Below are 24,521 nucleotides of genomic sequence, written 5' to 3'. Positions count from 1 at the left end.
GAGAATAAGTGATTGGGCTCGTTCTCACTGACCTCAGACCATGCATTTCACTGATGCACGGAGCAGCATAGGCTGGGGGGAGCCTGAGCCCTGACATTCCCTGTCATCTTTCTACTAGAACAAGATAACATACAAGGTGCGCACATCATGCGTGTACACACGCACCCCCTCTAGCCCAGCACAATACACACTACAAACCCAGACTCTGCCGTAGGGCAGCACAATGCAAGCTGCACACACACAGGTAATGCAAACTTCTCTCCTCCACACACAGCAGCTTTGCTCTGTGCTGACTACAAGTGAGGAGAGGGAAGTGAGGCAGCACTCACACTCAATCTGTACTGTACACTGCTGGTTTTATAAACCGTGTGTGAGAGGGGGACCTGGTGACCACACTGCAGCGAGCTCCTGTCACACACTGTACCCAGATATTATTCACCAGTGGGAGGAGGGGATACAGTCTATACCTATCATAAAGCAGGCAGAACGGACAGAGAGGGTCCCTCTCCCTAGTGGGGAATGGAGGAGAAGGCAGCAGTAATAACCTGAGATTAGGAGGGCTCAGAGCCCAGGTGCCTGGTGGGTTAGGATAGGCACAGGCAGGCCCTGGTCTCAGCCTCAGTCTCTCATAACACAGGGAGTCAGGACATGCGCTCACTCATCCCCCCCAATAAATCAGGACAATTTTATTTTGGTATAAGAGACCACAGTTTATTGAACCTAACCCGAGCCCCCAACAATACAACATGGAAACCTTAACGATAACAAACCAATTTGCTTATTCACTCGGGAACGCCCGACTTCCATAAAACCCTCAGCCTTGCACCAAAGTCGCACAATTATGTCCGAGCAGCCTAATGTGATTCTCAGCCAACAAATGAGTATTTGAGACAAATCCTTCTTGATGCAGGTCACCCACTCCCTGCAAGACTTCCACCCCCCCCCCCCAGGTGAACCACCAGAATATCCGGCACCCCCTCCCCACCCCCAAGAACAGTAACAGCTCATCCTCTACCGTTCCTCGTTTGCTGAACCAGGGAGACATTCACATTCTTTTATTTACGTATTTGGTGCAAGCCTTCACTCTGGTTTACAAAAGTGACAACTTCTTACAACGCACTTTATAACAAACTTTAACATATAACTACTCACAGTAACAGGGTAATATTCTGTTTTACTGATGGTGGGATGGTGCTATGTAACTTTACTAACTGGTAAGTTAAGTACTGGTTACTGTTAGACAATGGTAAATATGCATTTGTCCGAATTGTTTGGTGCATAGGTTTATCGTCTTGACCTGTAGGGTTGGTGAGGACGTTGTTAACCGATGCCTTCGTTGTAGGTTTGGTGAAATAGCCAGGTTTTAAGTTGTTTTTTGAATAAGTTCGTGTCATCTTGAAGCATTAGGTTTTCAGGTACCGAGCTCCATAGGCGAGGTCCGGCTACTGAAGCTGCTCCCTCTGATTGTAGTGAGGCTCGTAGTGGTTACTGATGGGAGGGCGAGCAGAGCTTTAGTGGTTGATCTGGTGTTGTGGGATGTGTTTTTGGAATATATTTAAACATTCCAGCTCTCCAGGTCGAGGTGCGCGACGTACGGCCGTCTCAGTGCCCAATGAACGAAAGAACAGCCCAGAGTTCAGATGCAGCCTCGCCTCCTAGGCCACCCTTAAGAGCTCTGCAATAGAAGAAAATACCAATCAATAACCCTTCACCCCAGCCTTTCCCTCGAGCCCTTTAGATTGTTGCAGGCTGGTGCTCGTATTTATTATTTTCCTTTTTTTGTTTTTAAACCCTCACATAAGACAGAAATGCCTTGGACTTCCACCTCCCTCTATCCTGTGCGCCCGCCCCGGATATACCACATCCCGCGGCCGAGACTGCTGCCCCGATGCTGAAAGAACGCGAACGATAATCTTTGGCTTCCCTCCCCGGCGCGCTCACCCCCATACAGAGCCCTCTGGGGAAAACTGAAACCGGGTTAAAGGGCACCCGTTCCCAGGAACCAGAAAGGACCCGAGAACTAACGGGCGCCTCATCAGGTACTGCTTCAGAGTACGGACTGGGCAAACCCATGCAGGGGTAGTGGAGAAGGAGCCTGACGACCTGCCCTTTACCTTTCTGATCCGTTTCCAGTTGATAAGAGCAACAAGTTGTGGGCAATGCGCCATTGTCTGCGACAGCTTGGAAACCATGTCAGCTGTAGAGGAGCATCCTCAATACACCAATCTCATTACAGGCAACGTTGAGAGCCCGGACACAATGGAAGGGACGGCTCTTCGGGGACATCCCATATCACTATCTTTCCCATTTGTTTCATAATATCAAATCCCCGGCGGGCTTACCCAAGAACGCCTTCACTACTTGGAAATCTCTGGCTAGGATACTGATGGGGCAATTTATGCAGCAGGGGAACATTATGTCTCTAGACAATACAGGAATCACATCTCTCCATCTCCTTTAAACTTTTGGAATGTGCCCAAATTTAATGTTTTCTGCAAATGCACTTACCTTCATATATGGTGGAGTTGTCCGGTAGTTAACTTATATTGGGACAGAACGGTGGAGTGGATCACCCAACGTTTTGGAGCACAAACTACTCCAGACTTTCAGAACGTGCTTTTAGGGGAACCTTTGAGGGGACTGACAGCTCACTAGCAACGATTATGTCAACAAATACATAGAGCGGCTCATTTATAACTCGCCTGCAAAAGGAAAAGTCCAGACCCCCGTTCCCTGCAAATTATACGTCAACTACATAAACCATAGGAGTTAGAACATATTACAGCTATACGCTACAATTTGAATCTGTTTATCAGGATGTCAGGGGACCATTACTATCCTGGTGTAGGACTCATAACAGTAGATAGGGTTCACCTTTTAATACTCCCTGGAAGTAAATGACACTATCACAGGATGTATGTTTTAAAGACTGGCTCTATGTTACCTATAAAAAAGGAAGAGATTTCTTGTATTGTATTAAAAATTCAATAAATAAATATATTTAAAAAAAAGGAAGAGAGCAACTGCCAACACAGCCTGACAGGAGATAACCTGCATCTATATTCCTGTATAATGTTACCTATAAGAAAGGAACTGACCCTGCATCTATTCCTGTATAAAGTTACCTTTAAGAATGGAAGAGACCCTGCATCTATTCCTGTATAATGTTACCTATAAGAAAGCAAGAGAACTGCCGCCAACACAGCCTGACACAAGAGACCCTGCATCTATTCCTGTATAATGTTACCTATAAGTAACATTATACATTTATAAATTTATAACATTATACATTTATAAATTTATAACATTATACATTTATAAAGATAAAACCGTCCTCTCACCCCTTAGACCATATACCATCAAACCTGCTGAGTTCAATCCATGACACCATTGCCAAGCCAGTGGCTGATATCATTAACTGCTCCCTCGCCCAAGGCCAAGTTCCTAAACAACTCAAGTTAGCACTTCTCAAACCTCTACTCAAAAAACCCAACCTTCCCACTACAGATCTGGCTAACTACAGACCTATAGCGAACCTCCCTATGCTAGCTAAAATTATGGAGAAAATCGTCAGACAACTTTCTGAATTCCTTGAAGACAACAATATCCTCACTAACAACCAATATGGATTCCGAAAGAAAAAGAGCACCGAATCCTTATTAGCCACACTAACAGACAACATTATCTTCAATCTCGAAAAGGCCAACCTTGTCTTCTCGTGCTTCTGGATCTTTCCTCAGCTTTCGACACCGTGAACCACCCTAGCCTACTACAAGAACTATCAGTCATCGGCATCACTGGAACAGCTCTCAACTGGTTTAAGTCCTTCCTAGAGAACAGAACATACAAAGTGAAGATAAACAACAAGGAATCTCACCCCATCCAAGTCAAGATGGGGGTACCACAAGGATCACTCTCACCCACCCTTTTCAACATTTACCTGCTCCCTCTCTGTCATCTACTTACTAACCTCAAGCTCACCCATTTCTTATACGCGGATGACATTCAAATTCTCATCCCTATCACGGAGACCATACACAAAACCATATCCTATTGGAAAAAATGCCTCTCATCCATCAACGATCTACTAACCAGCCTCAACCTGGTGCTAAACACCAAAAAAACGGAAATTCTCATCATAGCACCAGATCAATCTACCCCACCAACATCCATCAACTCTCCAGACACCTCAGGATATTCCACCACACCTCAAGTCAGAGATCTGGGTGTACTACTTGACGACAAACTCAGCCTCAATAAATTCATAAATAACACCACAAAAGAATGCTTCTTTAAACTACAAGTGCTAAAGAAACTAAAGCCCCTTCTACTCTATAGGGATTTCCGCACAGTACTCCAAGCCATCATTCTAACTAAATTAGACTACTGTAACTCACTCCTGCAGGGCCTTCCAGCATACACTACCAAGCCACTCCAGATGGTTCTCAATGCCACTGCAAGGATCCTTACCAATGCCAAAAAAAGGGACCATATCACCCCAATCCTACAGCACCTCCACTGGCTCCCCATCAAATATAGGATCCAGTTAAAGACCTGCATGATGGTTCACAAGGCACTACATAACATCTCCCCCCTCAACCTAACTTTCCAGCTTCAACTACACTCTAACAAACCAACCAGAAGGGCATACCAGAACAGAATGATCACCCAACCTGCAAAATCTACCCTGAGGAAACGCGCTCTATCCACAGCGGGCCCGTCACTCTGGAACTCACTACCACCGGACCTCCGCCTAGAACCGTGCCATACAACGTTCAAGGTGAAACTCAAGACTTGGCTCTTCCTTCAAGCTTTCCCAGAGAGCTAAAGCAGGAAGAACAAACATCCAGCCTTGTCTTTCCACAATAATGTAATGCTCACATTGAGTCAGTTTTTTGTTCCAAGTTGTTACCTAAGTTGATCTTAGTTGTTTCTTAATATAATATATTACACTGTATTATAGTTCTTCTGTTCATGATATTATATTTGATATGTTCCATGTAAACCGCCTACCCGGCGATAGCTATATCTGTTAAATGTGAACCGGAGTGATATGTATTGTATACAGGAACTTCCGGTATATAAAAACCAATAAATAAATAATAAATAAATAAGAATGGAAGAGAGCCTGCATCTATTCCTGTATAATGTTACCTATAAGAATGGAAGAGAGCCTGCATCTATTCCTGTATAATGTTACCTATAAGAAAGGAAGAGAACTGCCGCCAACACAGCCTGACACAAGAGACCCTGCATCTATTCCTGTATAATGTTACCTATAAGAAAGGAAGGGAACTGCTGCCAACACAGCCTGACAGGAGAGAGCCTGTATCTATTCCTGTATGTTACCTATACGAATGGAAGAGAGCCTGCATCTATTCCTGTATAATGTTACCTTTAAGAATGGAAGACAGCCTGCATCTATTCCTGTATAATGTTACCTATAAGAAAGGAAGAGCCTGCATCTATTCCTGTATAATGTTACCTATAAGAAAGGAAGAGACCCTGCATCTATTCCTGTATAATGTTACCTACAAGAAAGGAAGAGAACTGCTGCCAACACAGCCTGACAGGAGAGACCCTGTATCTATTCCTGTATAATGTTACCTATATGAAAGGAAGAGACCCTGCATCTATTCCTGCATAATGTTACCTATAAGAATGGAAGAGACCCTGCATCTATTCCTGCATAATGTTACCTATAAGAATGGAAGAGACCCTGCATCTATTCCTCTATGTTACCTATACGTAAGGAAGAGATCCTGCATCTATTCCAGTATAATGTTACCTATAAGAAAGGAAGAGAGCCTGCATCTATTCCTGTATAACGTTACCTATAAGGAAGGAAGAGAACTGCTGCCAACACAGCCTGACAGGAGAGACCCTACATCTATTCCTGTATAATGTTACCTATAAGAATGGAAGAGACCCTGCATCTATTCCTGTATAATGTTACCTATAAGAATGGGAGACCCTCCATCTATTCCTGTATAATATAACCAACAAGAAAGGAAGAGACCCTGCATCTATTCCTGTATAATGTTACCTACAAGAAAGGAAGAGACCCTACATCTATTCCTGTATAATGTTACCTATAAGAAAGCAAGAGAACTGCTGCCAACACAGCCTGACAGGAGAGACCCTGCATCTATTCCAGTATAACGTTACCTATAAGAATGGAAGAGAACTGCTGCCAACACAGCCTGACAGGGGAGACCCTGCATATATTACTGTGTAATGTTACCTATAAGAATGGATGAGACCCTGCATCTATTAATGTATAAAGTTACTGTGGGAATTATGAGCTTTGCCGGCTGGCCATGTCAGGGTTTAACACTAACTTCCCTTCTCCCTGACCTTTGCATTGAATAAAGCATCACTTGTGCTTAAACCTCTCTGCCTAGGAGAGGATACCTGACTGTCATGTATTTCTCTAGCTTATAATTAACCCTGATTGCCTGAAAGAAGGGCTGGTTGTCCCTTGTCAGAGGCAGCCAATGAAATGATCCGTACACACCCCCTGAGCCAAGCCAATAGTGTAGTGACACCTCTGTTGCTATGTGGAGAGGAGCCAATGATGTGATGACACATGGTATCTATGTACAATAGAAAAGAGACCCACAGGAGGCCCGGCCCTTTTTTCCTGCCTGTGTCTTCATTGCTGCTATAGTTACCTATAAGAAAGCATGAGACCCTGCATCTATTCCTGTATAATGTTACCTATAAGAATGGAAGAGACCCTGCATCTATTCATGTATAATGTTACCTATAAGAAAGGAAGAGAACTGCTGCCAACACAGCCTGACACAAGAGACCCTGCATCTATTCCTGTATAATGTTACCTATAAGAATGGAAGAGAACTGCTGCCAACACAGCCTGACACAAGAGACCCTGCATCTATTCCTGTATAATGTTACCTATAAGAATGGAAGAGACCCTGCATCTATTCCTGTATAATGTTACCTATAAGAAAGCAAGAGAGCCTGCATCTATTCCTGTATAATGTTACCTATAAGAAAGCAAGAGAGCCTGCATCTATTCCTGTATAATGTTACCTATAAGAATGGAAGAGACCCTGCATCTATTCCTGTATAATGTTACCTATAAGAAAGCAAGAGAGCCTGCATCTATTCCTGTATAATGTTACCTATAAGAAAGGAAGAGACCCTGCATCTATTCCTGTATAATGTTACCTAGAAGAAAGGAAGAGACCCTCCATCGATTCCTGTATAATGTTACCTAGAAGAAAGGAAGGGAACTGCTGCCAACATAGCCTGACAGGAGAGACCCTACATCTATTCCTGTATAATGTTACCTATAAGAGTGGAAGAGACCCTGCATCTATTCCTGTATCATGTTACCTATAAGAGTGGAAGAGACCCTGCATCTATTCCTGTATCATGTTACCTATAAGAATGGAAGAGAGACTGCATCTATTCCTGTATCATGTTACCTATAAGAATGGAAGAGACCCTGCATCTATTCCTGTATAATGTTACCTATAAGAATGGAAGAGACCCTGCATCTATTCCTGTATAATGTTACCTATAAGAATGGAAGAGACCCTGTATTTATTCCTGTATAATGTTACCTATAAGAAAGGAAGGGAACTGCTGCCAACACAGCCTGACAGGAGAGACCCTGCATTTATTCCTGTATAATGTTACCTATAACAATGGAAGAGACCCTCCATCAATTCCTGTATAATGTTACCTACAAGAATGGAAGAGACCCTGCATCTATTCCTGTATAATGTTACCTATAAGAAAGGAAGAGACCCTCCATCAATTCCTGTATAATGTTACCTATAACAAAGGAAGAGACCCTGCATCGATTCCTGTATAATGTTACCTATAACAAAGGAAGAGACCCTGCATCGATTCCTGTATAATGTTACCTATAACAAAGGAAGAGACCCTGCATCTATTCCTGTATAATGTTACCTATAACAAAGGAAGAGACCCTGCATCTATTCCTGTATAATGTTACCTATAAGAAAGGAAGAGACCCTCCATCAATTCCTGTATAATGTTACCTATAACAAAGGAAGAGACCCTGCATCTATTCCGGTATAATGTTACCTATAAGAAAGGAAGAGACCCTCCATCGATTCCTGTATAATGTTACCTAAAAGAAAGTAAGAGACCCTCCATCTATTCCTGTATAATGTTACCTATAAGAAAGGAAGGGAACTGCTGCCAACACAGCCTGACATGAGAGACCCTGCATTTATTCCTGTATAATGTTACCTATAAGAAAGGAAGGGAACTGCTGCCAACACAGCCTGACAGGAGAGACCCTGCATTTATTCCTGTATAATGTTACCTATAAGAATGGAAGAGACCCTGCATCTATTCCTGTATAATGTTACCTATAAGAATGGAAGAGAGCCTGCCTCTATTCCTGTATAATGTTACCTATAAGAATGGAAGAGAGCCTGCCTCTATTCCTGTATAATGTTACCTATAACAATGGAAGAGACCCTCAATCAATTCCTGTATAATGTTACCTATAAGAATGGAAGAGAGCCTGCATCTATTCCTGTATAATGTTACCTACAAGAATGGAAGAGAGCCTGCATCTATTCCTGTATAATGTTACCTATAAGAAAGGAAGAGACCCTGCATCTATTCCTGTATAATGTTACCTATAAGAAAGGAAGAGACCCTGCATCTATTCCTGTATAATGTTACCTATAAGAATGGAAGAGCCTGCATCTATTCCTGTATAATGTTACCTATATGAATGGAAGAGAGCTTGCATCTATTCCTGTATAATGTTACCTATAAGAATGGAAGAGACCCTCCATCTATTCCTGTATAATGTTACCTATAACAATGGAAGAGACCCTGCATCTATTCCAGTATAACGTTACCTATAAGAAAGGAAGAGAACTGCTGCCAACACAGCCTGACAGGAGAGACCCTGCATCTATTCCTGTGTAATGTTACCTATAAGAATGGATGAGACCCTGCATCTATTAATGTATAAAGTTACTGTGGGAATTATGAGCTTTGCCGGCTGGCCATGTCAGGGTTTAACACTAACTTCCCTTCTCCCTGACCTTTGCATTGAATAAAGCATCACTTGTGCTTAAACCTCTCTGCCTAGGAGAGGATACCTGACTGTCATGTATTTCTCTAGCTTATAATTAACCCTGATTGCCTGAAACAAGGGCTGGTTGTCCCTTGTCAGAGGCAGCCAATGAAATGATCCGTACACACCCCCTGAGCCAAGCCAATAGTGTAGTGACACCTCTGTTGCTATGTGGAGAGGAGCCAATGATGTGATGACACATGGTATCTATGTACAATAGAAAAGAGACCCACAGGAGGCCCGGCCCTTTTTTCCTGCCTGTGTCTTCATTGCTGCTATAGTTACCTATAAGAAAGCATGAGACCCTGCATCTATTCCTGTATAATGTTACCTATAAGAATGGAAGAGAACTGCTGCCAACACAGCCTGACACAAGAGACCCTGCATCTATTCCTGTATAATGTTACCTATAAGAATGGAAGAGACCCTGCATCTATTCCTGTATAATGTTACCTATAAGAAAGGAAGAGACCCTGCATCTATTCCTGTATAATGTTACCTATAAGAAAGGAAGAGACCCTGCATCTATTCCTGTATAATGTTACCTATAAGAATGGAAGAGACCCTGCATCTATTCCTGTATAATGTTACCTATAAGAATGGAAGAGACCCTGCATCTATTCCTGTATAATGTTACCTATAAGAAAGGAAGAGACCCTGCATCTATTCCTGTATAATGTTACCTATAAGAAAGGAAGAGACCCTGCATCTATTCCTGTATAATGTTACCTATAAGAAAGCATGAGACCCTGCATCTATTCCTGTATAATGTTACCTATAAGAAAGCATGAGACCCTGCATCTATTCCTGTATAATGTTACCTATAAGAAAGGAAGAGACCCTGCATCTATTCATGTATAATGTTACCTATAAGAAAGCATGAGACCCTGCATCTATTCCTGTATAATGTTACCTATAAGAAAGGAAGAGAACTGCTGCCAACAGCGTGGCACAAGAGACCCTGCATCTATTCCTGTATAATGTTACCTATAAGAATGGAAGAGACCCTACATCTATTCCTGTACAATGTTACCTATAAGAATGGAAGAGACCCTACATCTATTCCTGTATAATGTTACCTATAAGAAAGCAAGAGAGCCAGCATCTATAAGAATGGAAGAGACCCTGCATCTATTCCTGTATAATGTTACCTATAAGAATGGAAGAGACCCTGCATCTATTCCTGTACAATGTTACCTATAAGAATGGAAGAGACCCTACATCTATTCCTGTACAATGTTACCTATAAGAATGGAAGAGACCCTACATCTATTCCTGTATAATGTTACCTATAAGAATGGAAGAGACCCTACATCTATTCCTGTACAATGTTACCTATAAGAATGGAAGAGACCCTACATCTATTCCTGTATAATGTTACCTATAAGAAAGGAAGAGACCCTGCATCTATTCCTGTATAATGTTACCTATAAGAAAGGAAGAGACCCTGCATCTATTCCTGTATAATGTTACCTATAAGAAAGGAAGAGACCCTGCATCTATTCCTGTATAATGTTACCTATAAGGAAGAGACCCTGCATCTATTCCTGTATAATGTTACCTATAAGAAAGGAAGAGACCCTGCATCTATTCCTGTATAATGTTACCTATAAGGAAGAGACCCTCCATCTATTCCTGTATAATGTTACCTATAAGAAAGGAAGAGAGCCTGCATCTATTCCTGTATAATGTTACCTATAAGAAAGGAAGAGACCCTGCATCTATTCCTGTATAATGTTACCTATAAGAATGGAAGAGACCCTGCATTTATTCCTGTATAATGTTACCTATAAGAAAGGAAGAGAACTGCTGCCAACACAGCCTGACAGGGGAGACCCAACATCTATTCCTGTATAATGTTACCTATAAGAATGGAAGAGAGCCTGGATCTATTCCTGTATAATGTCACCTATAAGAATGGAAGAGAGCCTGGATCTATTCCTGTATAATGTTACCTATAAGAAAGGAAGAGACCCGCCATCTATTCCTGTATAATGTTACCTATAAGAATGGAAGAGAGCCTGCATCTATTCCTGTATGTGGTTACCTATAAAAATGGAAGAGAGCCTGCATCTATAACTGTATAATGTTACCTATAAGAAAGGAAGAGAACTGCTGCCAACACATCCTGACAGGAGAGACCCTGCATTTATTCCTGTGTAATGTTACCTATAAGAATGGAAGAGACCCTCCATCTTTTCCTGTATATTGTTACCTATAACAATGGAAGAGACCCTGCATCTATTCCTGTATAATGTTACCTATAGCAATGGAAGAGACCCTGCATCTATTCCTGTATAATGTTACCTATAGCAATGGAAGAGACCCTGCATCTATTCCTGTATAATGTTACCTATAGCAATGGAAGAGACCCTGCATCTATTCCTGTATAATGTTACCTTTACGAAAGGAAGAGACCCTGCATCTATTCCTGTATAATGTCACCTATAATAAAGGAAGAGAACTGCTGCCAACATCCTGACAGGAGAGACCCTACATTATTCCTGTATAACGTTACCTATAAGAAAGGAAGAGACCCTGCATCTATTCCTGTATAATGTTACCTATAAGAAAGGAAGAGACCCTGCATCTATTCCTGTATAATGTTATCTATAAGAAAGGAAGAGACCCTGCATCTATTCCTGTATAATGTTACCTATAAGAAAGGAAGAGACCCTGCATCTATTCCTGTATAATGTTACCTATAAGAAAGGAAGAGACCCTGCATCTATTCCTGTATAATGTTATCTATAAGAATGGAAGAGAGCCTGCATCTATTCCTGTATAATGTTACCTATAAGAATGGAAGAGACCCTGCATCTATTCTGTATAATGTTACCTATAAGAATGGAAGAGACCCTGCATCTATTCTGTATAATGTTACCTATAAGAATGGAAGAGACCCTGCATCTATTCTGTATAATGTTACCTATAAGGAAGAGACCCTGCATCTATTCTGTATAATGTTACCTATAACAATGGAAGAGACCCTGCATCTATTCTGTATAATGTTACCTATAACAATGGAAGAGACCCTGCATCTATTCTGTATAATGTTACCTATAACAATGGAAGAGACCCTGCATCTATTCTGTATAATGTTACCTATAACAATGGAAGAGACCCTCCATCTATTCCTGTATAATGTTACCTACAAGAAAGGAAGAGAGCCTGCATCTATTCCTGTATGTTACCTACAAGAAAGGAAGAGAACCCTCCATCTATTCCTGTATAATGTTACCTATAAGAAAGGAAGAGAACTGCTGCCAACAGAGCCTGACAGGAGAGACCCTGCATCTATTCTGTATAATGTTACCTATAAGAATGGAAGAGAGCCTGCCTCTATTCCTGTATAATGTTACCTATAACAATGGAAGAGAGCCTGCCTCTATTCCTGTATAATGTTACCTATAAGAATGGAAGAGAGCCTGCCTCTATTCCTGTATAATGTTACCTATAAGAATGGAAGAGAGCCTGCCTCTATTCCTGTATAATGTTACCTATAAGAATGGAAGAGAGCCTGCCTCTATTCCTGTATAATGTTACCTATAAGAATGGAAGAGACCCTGCATCTATTCCTGTATAATGTTACCTATAAGAATGGAAGAGACCCTGCATCTATTCCTGTATAATGTTACCTATAAGAATGGAAGAGACCCTGCATCTATTCCTGTACAATGTTACCTATAAGAATGGAAGAGACCCTGCATCTATTCCTGTACAATGTTACCTATAAGAAAGGAAGAGACCCTGCATCTATTATTGTAAAATGTTGCCTATAAGGGATAAAAGTGCTGCCAAAACAGTGGAGACTCCTCCGCCTCGATTCAGTCTCCTCAGGAATTACAAAGCACTATGTAAAGGGGAGAAAAATAACCAGAGAGCAATAAAATGGCAATAAAATGGCAGCTAATTTGGTTAAATTGAACTATTAACCAGTCTTTCCAGGAGCATAGAAAGTATATACATGGGTGCGTTTTATGTCTATATATACACATGGGTGCATTTTATTTATATGCAAGTGTGTGTTGTAAGTTCATATCATTTATGGTGTGTGCATGTGTGACTGGTGCCTATATATGTGTGTAGTATTTATGTGTGCTTTGTATTTTTATGTATACATGTTTACACTGTGGTTGTGTATATATATGTGTGTAGTATATATGTTTGTGTAGCATGTGTGTAGTATTTATGTGTGCTTTGTATTTTTATGTATACATAATCACACTGTGTTTGTGTATATATCTATATATTTGTGTGCACACTTCCCTTCTATCTTGTCAATGATTGTCCTCACTCCAAACTTCTTGTACACCTCGAGTCCTGGGTGGGGGCATCAGCCTTTTCCCACTTTATAAAACTGGTGAATGAGATGGGGTGGGAGGTGCAAGAAAGCAGTAAGGTTGGCATATTTTTTCCCCTAAATATGGTGGGGTTAAAGATGCTTGGGTGTTTGGTTCTCTTTTGCCTTTTAGCATCTGTGTTTGGATTCTTTGCTGATTCCTTGTATCTGTATCAGGGTTTTTATGATATTTGTATCCTCATCTGCTTTAGGATGGTTTTCTGGGAAATAGGCTCTCAGATCTGACAGTTGTAGTGTAAGCAGAGGTCATGTAGGACATTACACTTTTTTTACTGGTTCTTGCATGTACAACCGACTGCAAACACAAACCCCCAGGATCAGATTCCCCTCCACTTCTCTTTACTGAACCTGAGGCCGGTTAACATGGAAGTGCAACAGAATCTGGGGCCATCCATTGCCTTGTCTGCTTTCAGCCAGGGCTTGAAGTTCATTAAACGTATTTTGAATCATTTTTATTTCCAGCCCTACACCATTTACAGGCTTAAAACTAGGTTTTACATGAGTAAATCTGCTTTACCCTCATTGTCAATAGGTTTTATCTACATTAAGTGCACTTCACAGGTAAATAACTTTAGAAAACTGCTCCAATAGCATCTTACACCGACATGCTCAATTCACCTGTAAATGTTGATTTTAGAGCTTGAATGGTGATCTTTGCAGCAGTGATGGGGTATTTTAGTGCAGATGAACATGTGTAATGCAATCTGGTCAGGCCTCACATAATTAATCCTTGCTCCTTTTACCCCAGTACTGTATGAGCTTTCCAGACCAATCAGCTCCCTTCTTCTAAAGACATGACCTGGATGCTCTCCAAAGCTCATGTAGAATGATAATTCCTGTGTTGGTCCAAGAAAAGGTGTCACAGCTTAGGGAAAAGGCTATTCAGGACTAGAACACTACTTGTTCAAATATGTATTTATATAATTCTGAAATAACTCAAATGTTTAGTATTATATATGTTTGTATCCCTTTTATTTAATAAAATAGACAATATATATAGCGATATATGTGTGTATGTGCGTCAAAACTATGTCTTTGGCACAAGCACTTCCCACAGGACCTATCACTAAAGCATGAACATTGAAAACAGCCATCCACTGTTGCACCCGCAGGATACTGGGGCCCCTCAGATCCAGCTATCTTCAGGCCAATAGCCATTCCCCACTTCTTAGCTTAAACTACTCAAAAAAGTAGTAAACACCCAACATACCAAACACTTTACAAAAACACATTCTATATCCATCCCAATTTGGATTTTGCAAGTTCATCAGCACCAAAACAGTAATCTTATGTAAACTTATCCGACCAGGGCTCACACACTTCATCTATGCAGTTAACGTCCAAATTCTAATCCCTATCACTGAATCTATCCCCAAATCACTCCATGGGAAACACACCTCAATACTATCAACCAATTACTCACCCAAATGAACCTTGCCCTCAATACTTCCAAAACCAAACACCTAATCATATCCCACAAACTAAGTCAAATGATCCTTACTGACTTAACTCTCCACTGGCTACTCATAAGCTTTAGAATCTTACACAAGACTCACTATCGTTCACAAGAGCATTCACAAACAAATCCCTATCAATCTTCCATGCCCACTCACTATCCACACCTTGAGACCTATCAGAGAAGCCTACAGGGATCACTATGCACCCTCCCAACCAAATCCACCTTTCATGCAGCCACCAGAGAACGAGCCCTCTGATAGCAGGGCCAAACATCTGGAATGCCACGCCCCCCTGATCTAAGACAAGAACCCTGTCTACTGATGTTCAGAAAAAAAACTCTACTTGGCTGTTTCAACAAGCCTTCCTTTAATTCAGGGCCTTCTCAATTATAAGATATTGCCATGCTGGGTCAGACCAAGGGTCCATCAAGCCCAGCATCCTGGGCTTGATGGACCCTTGAATTATCAGGGAATTATCAGGGAACTCAGGGAATTATCAGGGAACCACCTAGAAATGATTCAGCCTGGCTTGTTCCAGGGCCTAACCAGCCTTCGTAGGCTTGCAAGACCTGGCACAAGCTAAATAGCATCAGAGCCCTGCCAAATGCTTATAACCTTCTTTAGCTTGCAAGACCTGGCACACAAGCTAAAGAATAGCATCAGAGCCCTGCCAAATACTTATAACCTTCTTTAGCTTGCAAGACCTGGCACACAACTTACAGTGCTCGAGGACAAATCAGGCCCTGCCACACACTGGCTGCAGGAGTCTAACCCTCTGCCAAAGGTCCCAGGTCCACCAGCAGAGATTAAGCATTTTAAGCAGGGCTCTGGCAGGTCTGATTTGTTCTCTAACACTATATTAAGTTTCCTTTCAACTCTTGTCAGCCCCCGTCCATCTGATTGACTCCACTGCTCCATTTTCCAAACTGGCTCCCTGGCTACTAACACTCCCAGGAACATCAAAAGTCCAAAGGCTCTCAGTTATAAAATTTATCCACTGGTGCCCCTTACAGGATTAAAACCCTCACTGGGCTGGCAGGGAGGCACCAAGCCCAACCAGTGAGTGCTGAGCCTGGCATCTCCCCTTGAAGCTTCATCTCTATTTCACAGACCTCTTCTCTCCCTGCCACAAATCCTAACAATCCAAAAAAAAAGTGTCCCAAAACAGGCCAGCAAAGAATTTAAGTGCAGCCCTGCTGCCCTCTCTGCCTCCTCCCTCCTATCTCTGCTCTCTACCACACTCCCCAGAAATACCTCCACCCAATTGGCAGCCTTGGAAATAGTTCATTAGCAATAAAAAAAGGGAAGGTTTTGAATCTGCACACTCACCTTCTCTGGTACCAGGGTTTCAGTCCTTTCTCCCACAGTAAAGCAGTCCTCAGCAGCATCAGGCAGCCTGGTCCCACTCCCTCCTCTCCAGTACCTGGAAAGAGACTTGAAATGCTTCACCTTGGCTCCTTTTTTTATAGGATGGAGACTCCTCCCCTGCTGGCCAGGGATTGGTTCCCGAGGCCCCACCCTCTTCCTTCCCCTCCCCTGCTGGCCAGGGATTGGTTCCCGAGGCCCCACCCTCTTCCTCCCACACCTGTGTCTCAGGTTTCTCCGATGCTTCAGGGGGGAAGGAACCAGCCCGACTGACTCTGTGTCACCTGGTATTTCTTCCCCCTTTCCCTGCAGATTTTTGGTTCCGGGGATTTTTTGTTTCTGGGGTTTTGACCTACCTCCCTGCACTGTATACTGACCCCGTCAGACACCTCCCCACTTTTTCAGGAGTCTTGCCCTTCCCCCCTCCCTGAACAGGAAGTCAGCATTTCCATGTTTCTTTCCCATAAACTTTTTCCTTTCAAAATCCCATCAGCCCCTTCCTGATTATTGTGATCCCATCTTGCCTCCCCCCACCTCCATAAAGATATCTTTACCAGGAGCACCACAGCCTCCCAGGATCCACCGGTGGCTCAGGGCTCAGAAGGAGCCATTTATAAGCCACCCGGTTCACATTCAGCCTCTGTTTTATTTAAACACACTTCTGTGTGATTTTTATTACAATAAACTTTTTTTTATCAGGAAAACAGCAAGTCCACAATGTCTCTATCCATCATAATTCAGTCATCAGCCGATACAAGGTACAGAGCAATATCCCCAGCCCTTCCTTTATTCCCCCGCCCCAGAGAATGTTAGGATTTCCACTTCTCCCAGGGCTTCCCTATAGTTGTAAAGGATCCAGCCTGTTTCTCCATATTGCAGCTGGGGACAGAGGCTCCGGGTTTTTTAACCCTCTTTCCACGACTCTCTTGTATTACACCATCCAGGGGTTAACAGCTCCTCGCCCGCAATCACAAGAATGAAATGTTCTCTCTTAAAATAAAAGAATCTTTCTAACGCAGAGCTGTGTGTGAGGGTCTCAGTACTGGAATAGCAGGGGGTGCTGCAGGGCAGGAGTGAGGTGCATTGGCAGAGCTGTATCTGAGGGTCTCAGTACTGGAATAGCAGGGGGTGCTGCAGGGCAGGAGTGAGGTGCATTGGCAGAGCTGTATCTGAGGGTCTCAGTACTGGAATAGCAGGGGGTGCTGCAGGGCAGGAGTGAGGTGCATTGGTAGAGCTGTGTGTGAGGGTCTCAGTACTGGAATAGCAGGAGGTGCTGCAGGGTAGGAGTGAGGTGCATTGGCAGAGCTGTGTGTGAGAGTCTCAGTACTGGAATAGCAGGAGGTGCTGCAGGGTAGGAGTGAGGTGCATTTGCAGAGCTGTGTGTGAGGGTCTCAGTACTGGAATAGCAGGAGGTGCTGCAGGGCAGGAGTGAGGTGCATTGGCAGAGCTGTGCGTGAGGGTCACAGTACTGGAATAGCAGGGGCTGCTGCAGGGTAGGAGTGAGGTGCATTGGCAGAGCTGTGTGTGAGGGTCTCAGTACTGGAATAGCAGGGGCTGCTGCAGGGCAGGAGTGAGGTGCATTGGCAGAGCTGTGCGTGAGGGTCTCAGTACTGGAATAGCAGGGGCTGCTGCAGGGCAGGAGTGAGGTGCATTGGCAGAGCTGTGCGTGAGGGTCACAGTACTGGAATAGCAGGGGCTGCTGCAGGGTAGGAGTGAGGTGCATTGGCAGAGCTGTGTGTGAGGGTCTCAGTACTAGAATACCAGGAGGTGCTGCAGGGCAGGAGTGAGGTGCATTGGCAGAGCTGTGTGCCAGGGTCTCAGTACTGGAATAGCAGGAGGTGCTGCAGGGCAGGAGTGAGGTCGCCCGTATGACATAGTGAGGGCAAAGGTAGCGCCGGCGCCATTTTGAAGATTGGCAATACGGCTCGCGTGCAGGAGGTCGCTCCCGGACCCCCGCTGGACTTTTGGCAAGTCTTGTGGGGGTCAGGAGGCCCCCCCAAGCTGGCCAAAAGTCCCTGGGGTTCCAGGAGCGATCTGCACGCATGACGTCGGGAGCCAGGAACCAAAATGGCACCGGCGCTACCTTTGCCCTGTCACATGATAAGGGCAAAGGGCCACCGGCGCCATTTCTCAACGCAGCCGTGGCCAGAGAGCTGGAGATCGTGTCGGGACACACACACACACACACACCCCCCACTGGACCCCAGGTAATTTAAAACATTTGGGGGGGGGGGGTTCGGGATGGTGGGGGATTTGTTTTAAAGGTTCGGGGTGGGTTTTAGGGTTTTTTTGGTGTGCCGGTTTTCCCGCACCCTATTTAACGATACAATACAAATGCCCCTGACGATAAATCGGGGGCATTTGTATTGTATCGTGCACTCTAACGATTTTGGACGATTTTAAAATTATCTGACTGTAATTTTAATCGCTCAAAAACGATTCACATCCCTAATGGAGACAGACACACACTAGTTCTTTTATTAAACAGTATATGGAACCACCAGAGGAGGCAGTAGTGAGCTGGAAGCGCCCGGCTGGGCTGAGGTCCCTCAGGTACTGGAACAGCGATCCCTGGATAACTGAGCTGCAGAGAAACTGAATATAGTGAGTAGGCAGGGGATGCAGAGTTCAGGAACAGACCCTTGATGGTAACACTCACACAGTAGTCTCTTAGAAGCAGCCCAGGAGCTGGAATGAAGTAGGCCCTCGAGGGGCGAGTACCTGGAAATCACCCATCCCACCTTCCTTAGGGGTGGGTCCAGAACAAACTTGGGGAAACTCTGCGCTGTAGCCGAAATTACTGCGCGTAAAACGCAAATCGCATGGGCAATTTCAGAAAACCTGGCGGATTTATCGAGGCTGGAGAGCGGATAAACAGCAGACTCCATCTGGGAATGAATCAGTCCACAGACATCCAAAAACCCCACAGTCACCCTGCAGCTGTGGTCTGCTCGCCAGATCATCTATAGAAACTTACTTGAGCAAAGGGTGAGCGGGGATGGGAAAAAATAATAGACACACGGTGCTTTGTTGAGAAGGGTTGTTTATTAACAGTTATTAGCTCAATGTTAATGTCTTGAGTATAGGTATATCAAAAATAATTAAATAAATAAATACATAGTCACAGGATAATGGTACATCACAGGTAATAATATAAATAAATACATAGTCACAGGATAATGGTACATCACAGGTAATAATATAATAAATACATAGTCACAGGATAATGGTACATCACAGGTAATAATATAATAAATACATAGACACAGGATAATGGTACATCACAGGCAATAATATAATAAATACATAGTCACAGGATAATGGTACATCACAGGTAATAATATAATAAATACATAGTCACAGGATAATGGTGCATCACAGGCAATAATATAAATAAATACATAGTCACAGGATAATGGTACATCACAGGTAATAATATAATAAATACATTGTCACAGGATAATGGTACATCACAGGCAATAATATAATAATACTGCTCCGGTACACTGCAAATGCATGGTAGTGATGTCTAAGTAGTATGGAACGTCATATTGTCAAGGTAGTCTTCACAAGGAAGTCTTCACATGGAAGTCTTCACAAGGTCGTCTTCACAAGGTCGTCTTCACAAGGTCGTCTTCACAAGGTCGTCTTCACAAGGTCGTCTTCACAAGGAAGTCTTCACAAGGAAGTCTTCACAAGGAAGTCTTCACATGGAAATGTTATGCCTTTCTTATACCATGCAGTCTATGTTCTCTTGTGTCTTTAATGAGAAACAAAAGAAATCTCCTTCTCCTGGTCTTCTTCATTTTGTCTACTGGGCCTCCTCGACAAAGCTTCATCGAAGGGGGTCCCACCAGCTTCTCGTGATTCAGAGCCGTGTGAAAGTCTTGGTTAGATAAGCGTCGTCCACAAAGTTCTCCGTTATGGGCGTCGTCCACGACCGAGTTGCTTCTTGTGGAGAACAGAGATGCGGATCCCTCAAATTCTTTCTGGCGTTCCCCAGAAGTGCGTCGCCTTCTCTCTGTCTGAAGAGGTAAAAGATAAAGATAAACTTAAGATAAACCAAAATGATTCCAATCTACTGGAAAGAGGAGGCCTCCAAAACAAGTTTGGGTTTGCTACAAGCAGAAACCCGACTAACAGCTCATACTCCTGGGAGAATTCTGCGCAACAAAACTGAAAATTCCGCCCGTACATTTCCTGAGTTCTGCAAAATTCTGCACATTTATTTGTCAACACAATGCAATATTTTTGGCAAATTATTCTGCATGTCAGTGCAATCCAGTATTTTCATGACCGGAGGTAAACAGGAAGAGAAGCACAGGTCAAAAGGAGGATTCACATCTCCACCGGCTCTAGGCCAGGGGCAGCCACCCACGGCGCTGGACAGCCGAGCGGACAACGAGCGCCGCCGCTTACCTGAATCAGCAAGCGAGCTCCAAGCCTCACGTGCAGCAGCAGCAGCAGGAGGAGCCGCATTTAACCAAACATCTCCCGCTGCTGAGGGGCCGGGTCTTGCGCAGCAGGAGATGATGTTTGGTTATAAACGCGACCTCTGCGGCGGAAGTCAGAGTCCGCTCGGCTGTCCGGTGCCAGGGCACACGCGTCAAAAGGCCGCAAACCTCTGGCTCAGAACAAATGGAAATATGAATCCCCCTTGGCCTCTGCCCGTCCCCATTCTGCTTTCCCCCTCATACCTCGAGCCCCCACTAGAAACACTCTCCCCCCTCCCCCTCTCTCACACTCCTCTCTACTTTCCCTCTCTCCCCTTCTCTCTCCCTCCCCCTCTCTTCTCCCATTCCCTCTCCTCCCATTCCCTCTCCTCCCCTCTCCCCTCTCATTCTCTCCCCCTTCCCTCGCTCTCCCCCCTTCCCCTCCCCCCTCTGATTGTAGGGTCCTGGCCTTTGCACAGTGCAGCTTGCTAACCTCGCCCCTGCCGTGCTGTCTCTGCTCTCCAGGCGGGAACCTCTCCTGCGATGCCTCTGCTCTTCGTGCGCTCGCACCTGCCGCCATTCTTCTGCTCTCTCTTCACGTTGAACTCGCTCGTGCCGTGATGCTTCCGCTCCCTGTGCGCGGAGGCCGACCCGCTCGTGCTGCAATGCTTCCGGGTCTCGTTTCCTCTTCCGACAGATCATTCAGCTTCGGTGGATTGTGCGAGGCGAGGGGGGGAAATCTGCGGGGAGAGGGAGGAAATCTGCGGGAAGGGGGAATTTTGTGCAGAATTCCCCCAGGACTAAGCTTAGCATCCGCTTCACATGTCAACATCACCTGAACGAGTGGATGTGACTCGGTTATTTACACTTTCAAATAATAGAAGGACTAGGGGGCACTCCATGAAGTTAGCATGGGGCACATTTAAGGCTAATCAGAGAAAGTTCTTTTTCACTCAACGCACAATAAAGCTCTGGAATTTGTTGCCAGAGGATGTGGTTAGTGCAGTTAGTGTAGCTGGGTTTAAAAAAGGTTTGGATAAGTTCTTGGAAGAGAAGTCCGTCCTTTATTTATTTATTTATTTATTTATTTAGGCCCATTATTTATTTATTTATTTATTTATTTATTTATTCATTCATTTAGAGGCGTCCACTATTTATTTATTTATTTAGAGAAGTCCTTTATTTATTTATTTAGAGATTTTTATATACCGACAACCGTTTGCACATTGTATCGGTTTACAGATAACTTAAAACCTTTTGGCAGTGCCATTACATATAACAATAACTATGAGTACAAGAGAATAACAAGATAACATGGAAACTGGGTAACTATTTACAGGGTTCGAGGGTGTATCAACCAAGAAGTGGTTGAGGAAAAAGTCCACAATCTAAGCAAAGAGCGGCTATTAATCAAGTTTACTTAGGGAATAGCCACTGCTATTAATTGCTTCAGTAGCATGAGATCTTCTTAGTGTTTGGGTACTTGCCAGGTTCTTGTGGCCTGGTTTGGCCTCTGTTGGAAACAGGATGCTGGGCTTGATGGATCCTTGGTCTGACCCAGCATGGCAATTTCTTATGTTCTTCATTCCCTATATGTACCCAGATCAGTCCAGACCGTGGGGGTTGAGCCTCCTGTCCAGCAAGATGGAGACAGACAATTTGCATTTGCTGGCACTTTTCCCTCATGCGCCTATCACATATTATGCTTACTAATTGTCCACTTTCTTTTGTGTTGCTTCTCCATGAAGGAATTAATGCCTTCCTTCATTATTAAATCTATTTTAACACTCAGTACTTCTTTTGTTCTTGTGGCCTCTCATCTGCCCCTTCTAGGTTCTCACACACCCCCTTGCATACCATCACACAGCCTACGCTTCTGCCTAGCTCATCACTCTCAGGGCCATGAGACTGTCTTAGGTTGCCAGAGGCCGTACTCTGATCTTACCCGTCATTGTCAACATGGCTCATCCTGAGGAGTTCCCTTTCAAGGGAAGCGTAGAGGTTCCGTCTCATACCTCATCTCTGGATGTTGACTCTGTTCAAGGTGATTGGTGACGTTGTTTGAGCTTAAACATCGGCCATGCATACATGTTTATTGGCCAAGCAATAAACATGTATGCAAGCACGTGCACACTGCTATGGCATATTAACTCTTCATTTCCCTCTTGATGATTGAGACAATCATCACTCTCAGGGCCATGAGACTGTCTTAGGTTGCCAGACGGCACTCTGATCTTACCCGTCATTGTCAACATGGCTCATCCTGATGAGGTTTCTTACCAGGGAAGCGGCTGTATCAAGGGAAGGATAGAGGTTCTGTGTCATACCTGACCTCGGGATGGTGACCCTGTTCAAGGTGATAGGTGGCGTTTGTTTGGGCTCAACGTCGTTGTATTATCTGATGGCCAAGCAATAAGCATGTAGGCAAGCACATACACACTGCTATCACAACTATAAGAAAGAGCAGCGCAAACCACAAGAAACCCCTGCCAGTTTACCCCAGGGATGTGAGCCAGTTTACCAGCTGATCCCACCAGGTAGACCAAATCCATTACTAATTCAGAATTCTCATCAACGGAAACACAACCTTGTCCTTTTACTCCACCTTGGGATAATAACAAATAATCTAATGCCATTTGGTTCTTTAAGCTTGAACCGATCAAAAGAAGAAATAAACTGTGGGAGGAAACCTAAGGACATCTCCCCTTTGAATGAATTTATCTGGGAACCGCAGGTTGTACAGCCTTCCTCTGCTGGAGACAGAGAAATACTGGAGGGACGCAGGGGGCGTTACCAGACTAACGTTTTTCTCTGTCTCCATCTGCTGGAAGGGAGGTACAACCCACTGTCTGGACTGATCCGGGTAAGTACAGGGAAATGTGTCTTCCATTTAAAATGTCGCCATCCCTTATTAGTCTGGATCTGAAGGCAACGAAGCAACGTGACAAGTTAAAAGATAAAGCCAGAGGGATGCTGGGCTGCATAGAGAGAGAGGAATTAACCAGTAAGAAAAAGGCGGTGGGTGATGCCCTTGTACAGGGCCTTGGTGAGGCCTCACCTGGCGTATTGTGTAAAGTTCTGGAGTTCATTTCTCTGAAAGGATAGAGGCAGGTTGGAAGGGGTAAGGGGAAGATTAGGATTAATTACACTCCCCTTCGTGCACTCCTTGGTGCTACCTTTTTTCTTTTTAACTTCTATGTTTTCTTCCACTTTTGTTTACCTTTCTCTTTTTTTCATAGTTGTTATCCCTTGTTAACAATTTTCATTGTTATTGTTAATGTATTTGACAAAGGTAACTTTTTTTTTCCCTGCATCTCCCTTTCTAATGTAAACCGGTATGATTTGTATATTATGCAAGAATGTTGCTATATAAACATTATATAAATATATTTTCTTGCATCTCTTGTTTTAATGTAAACCGGTATGATTTCTATATTATGCAAGAATGTTGCTATATAAACATTATATAAAAATATTTTCTTGCATCTCTTGTTTTAATGTAAACCGGTATGATTTGTATATAAAGCAAGAATGTTGCTATGTAAACATTATATAAAAATATTTTCTTGCATCTCTTGTTTTAATGTAAACCGGTATGATTTGTATATTATGCAAGAATGTTGCTATATAAACATTATATAAAAATATTTTCTTGCATCTCTTGTTTTAATGTAAACCGGTATGATTTGTATATTATGCAAGAATGTTGTTATATAAACATTATATAAAAATATTTTCTTGCATCTCCTTTTTTAATGTAAACCGGTATGATTTGTATATTATGCAAGAATGTTGTTATATAAACA

General features: G+C 43.4%; 1 long non-coding RNA gene across 1 annotated transcript; it reads right to left on the bottom strand.

Moving 5' to 3' along the window:
- Positions 1 to 974: 974 nt before the first annotated feature.
- Positions 975 to 16,441, bottom strand: LOC115081949. The gene is made up of 3 exons (XR_003854042.1): positions 16,247 to 16,441; positions 14,079 to 14,296; positions 975 to 1,675 (listed from the first exon to the last, which is right to left on the bottom strand). It is a non-coding gene; the product is annotated as an uncharacterized LOC115081949 (long non-coding RNA).
- Between the last annotated feature and the right edge of the window lie 8,080 nt (positions 16,442 to 24,521).

This window comes from Rhinatrema bivittatum, unplaced genomic scaffold (assembly GCF_901001135.1).
Source record: "Rhinatrema bivittatum unplaced genomic scaffold, aRhiBiv1.1, whole genome shotgun sequence".
Taxonomy (NCBI): domain Eukaryota; kingdom Metazoa; phylum Chordata; class Amphibia; order Gymnophiona; family Rhinatrematidae; genus Rhinatrema; species Rhinatrema bivittatum.
This window is presented reverse-complemented; position numbering and strand designations above follow the sequence as displayed.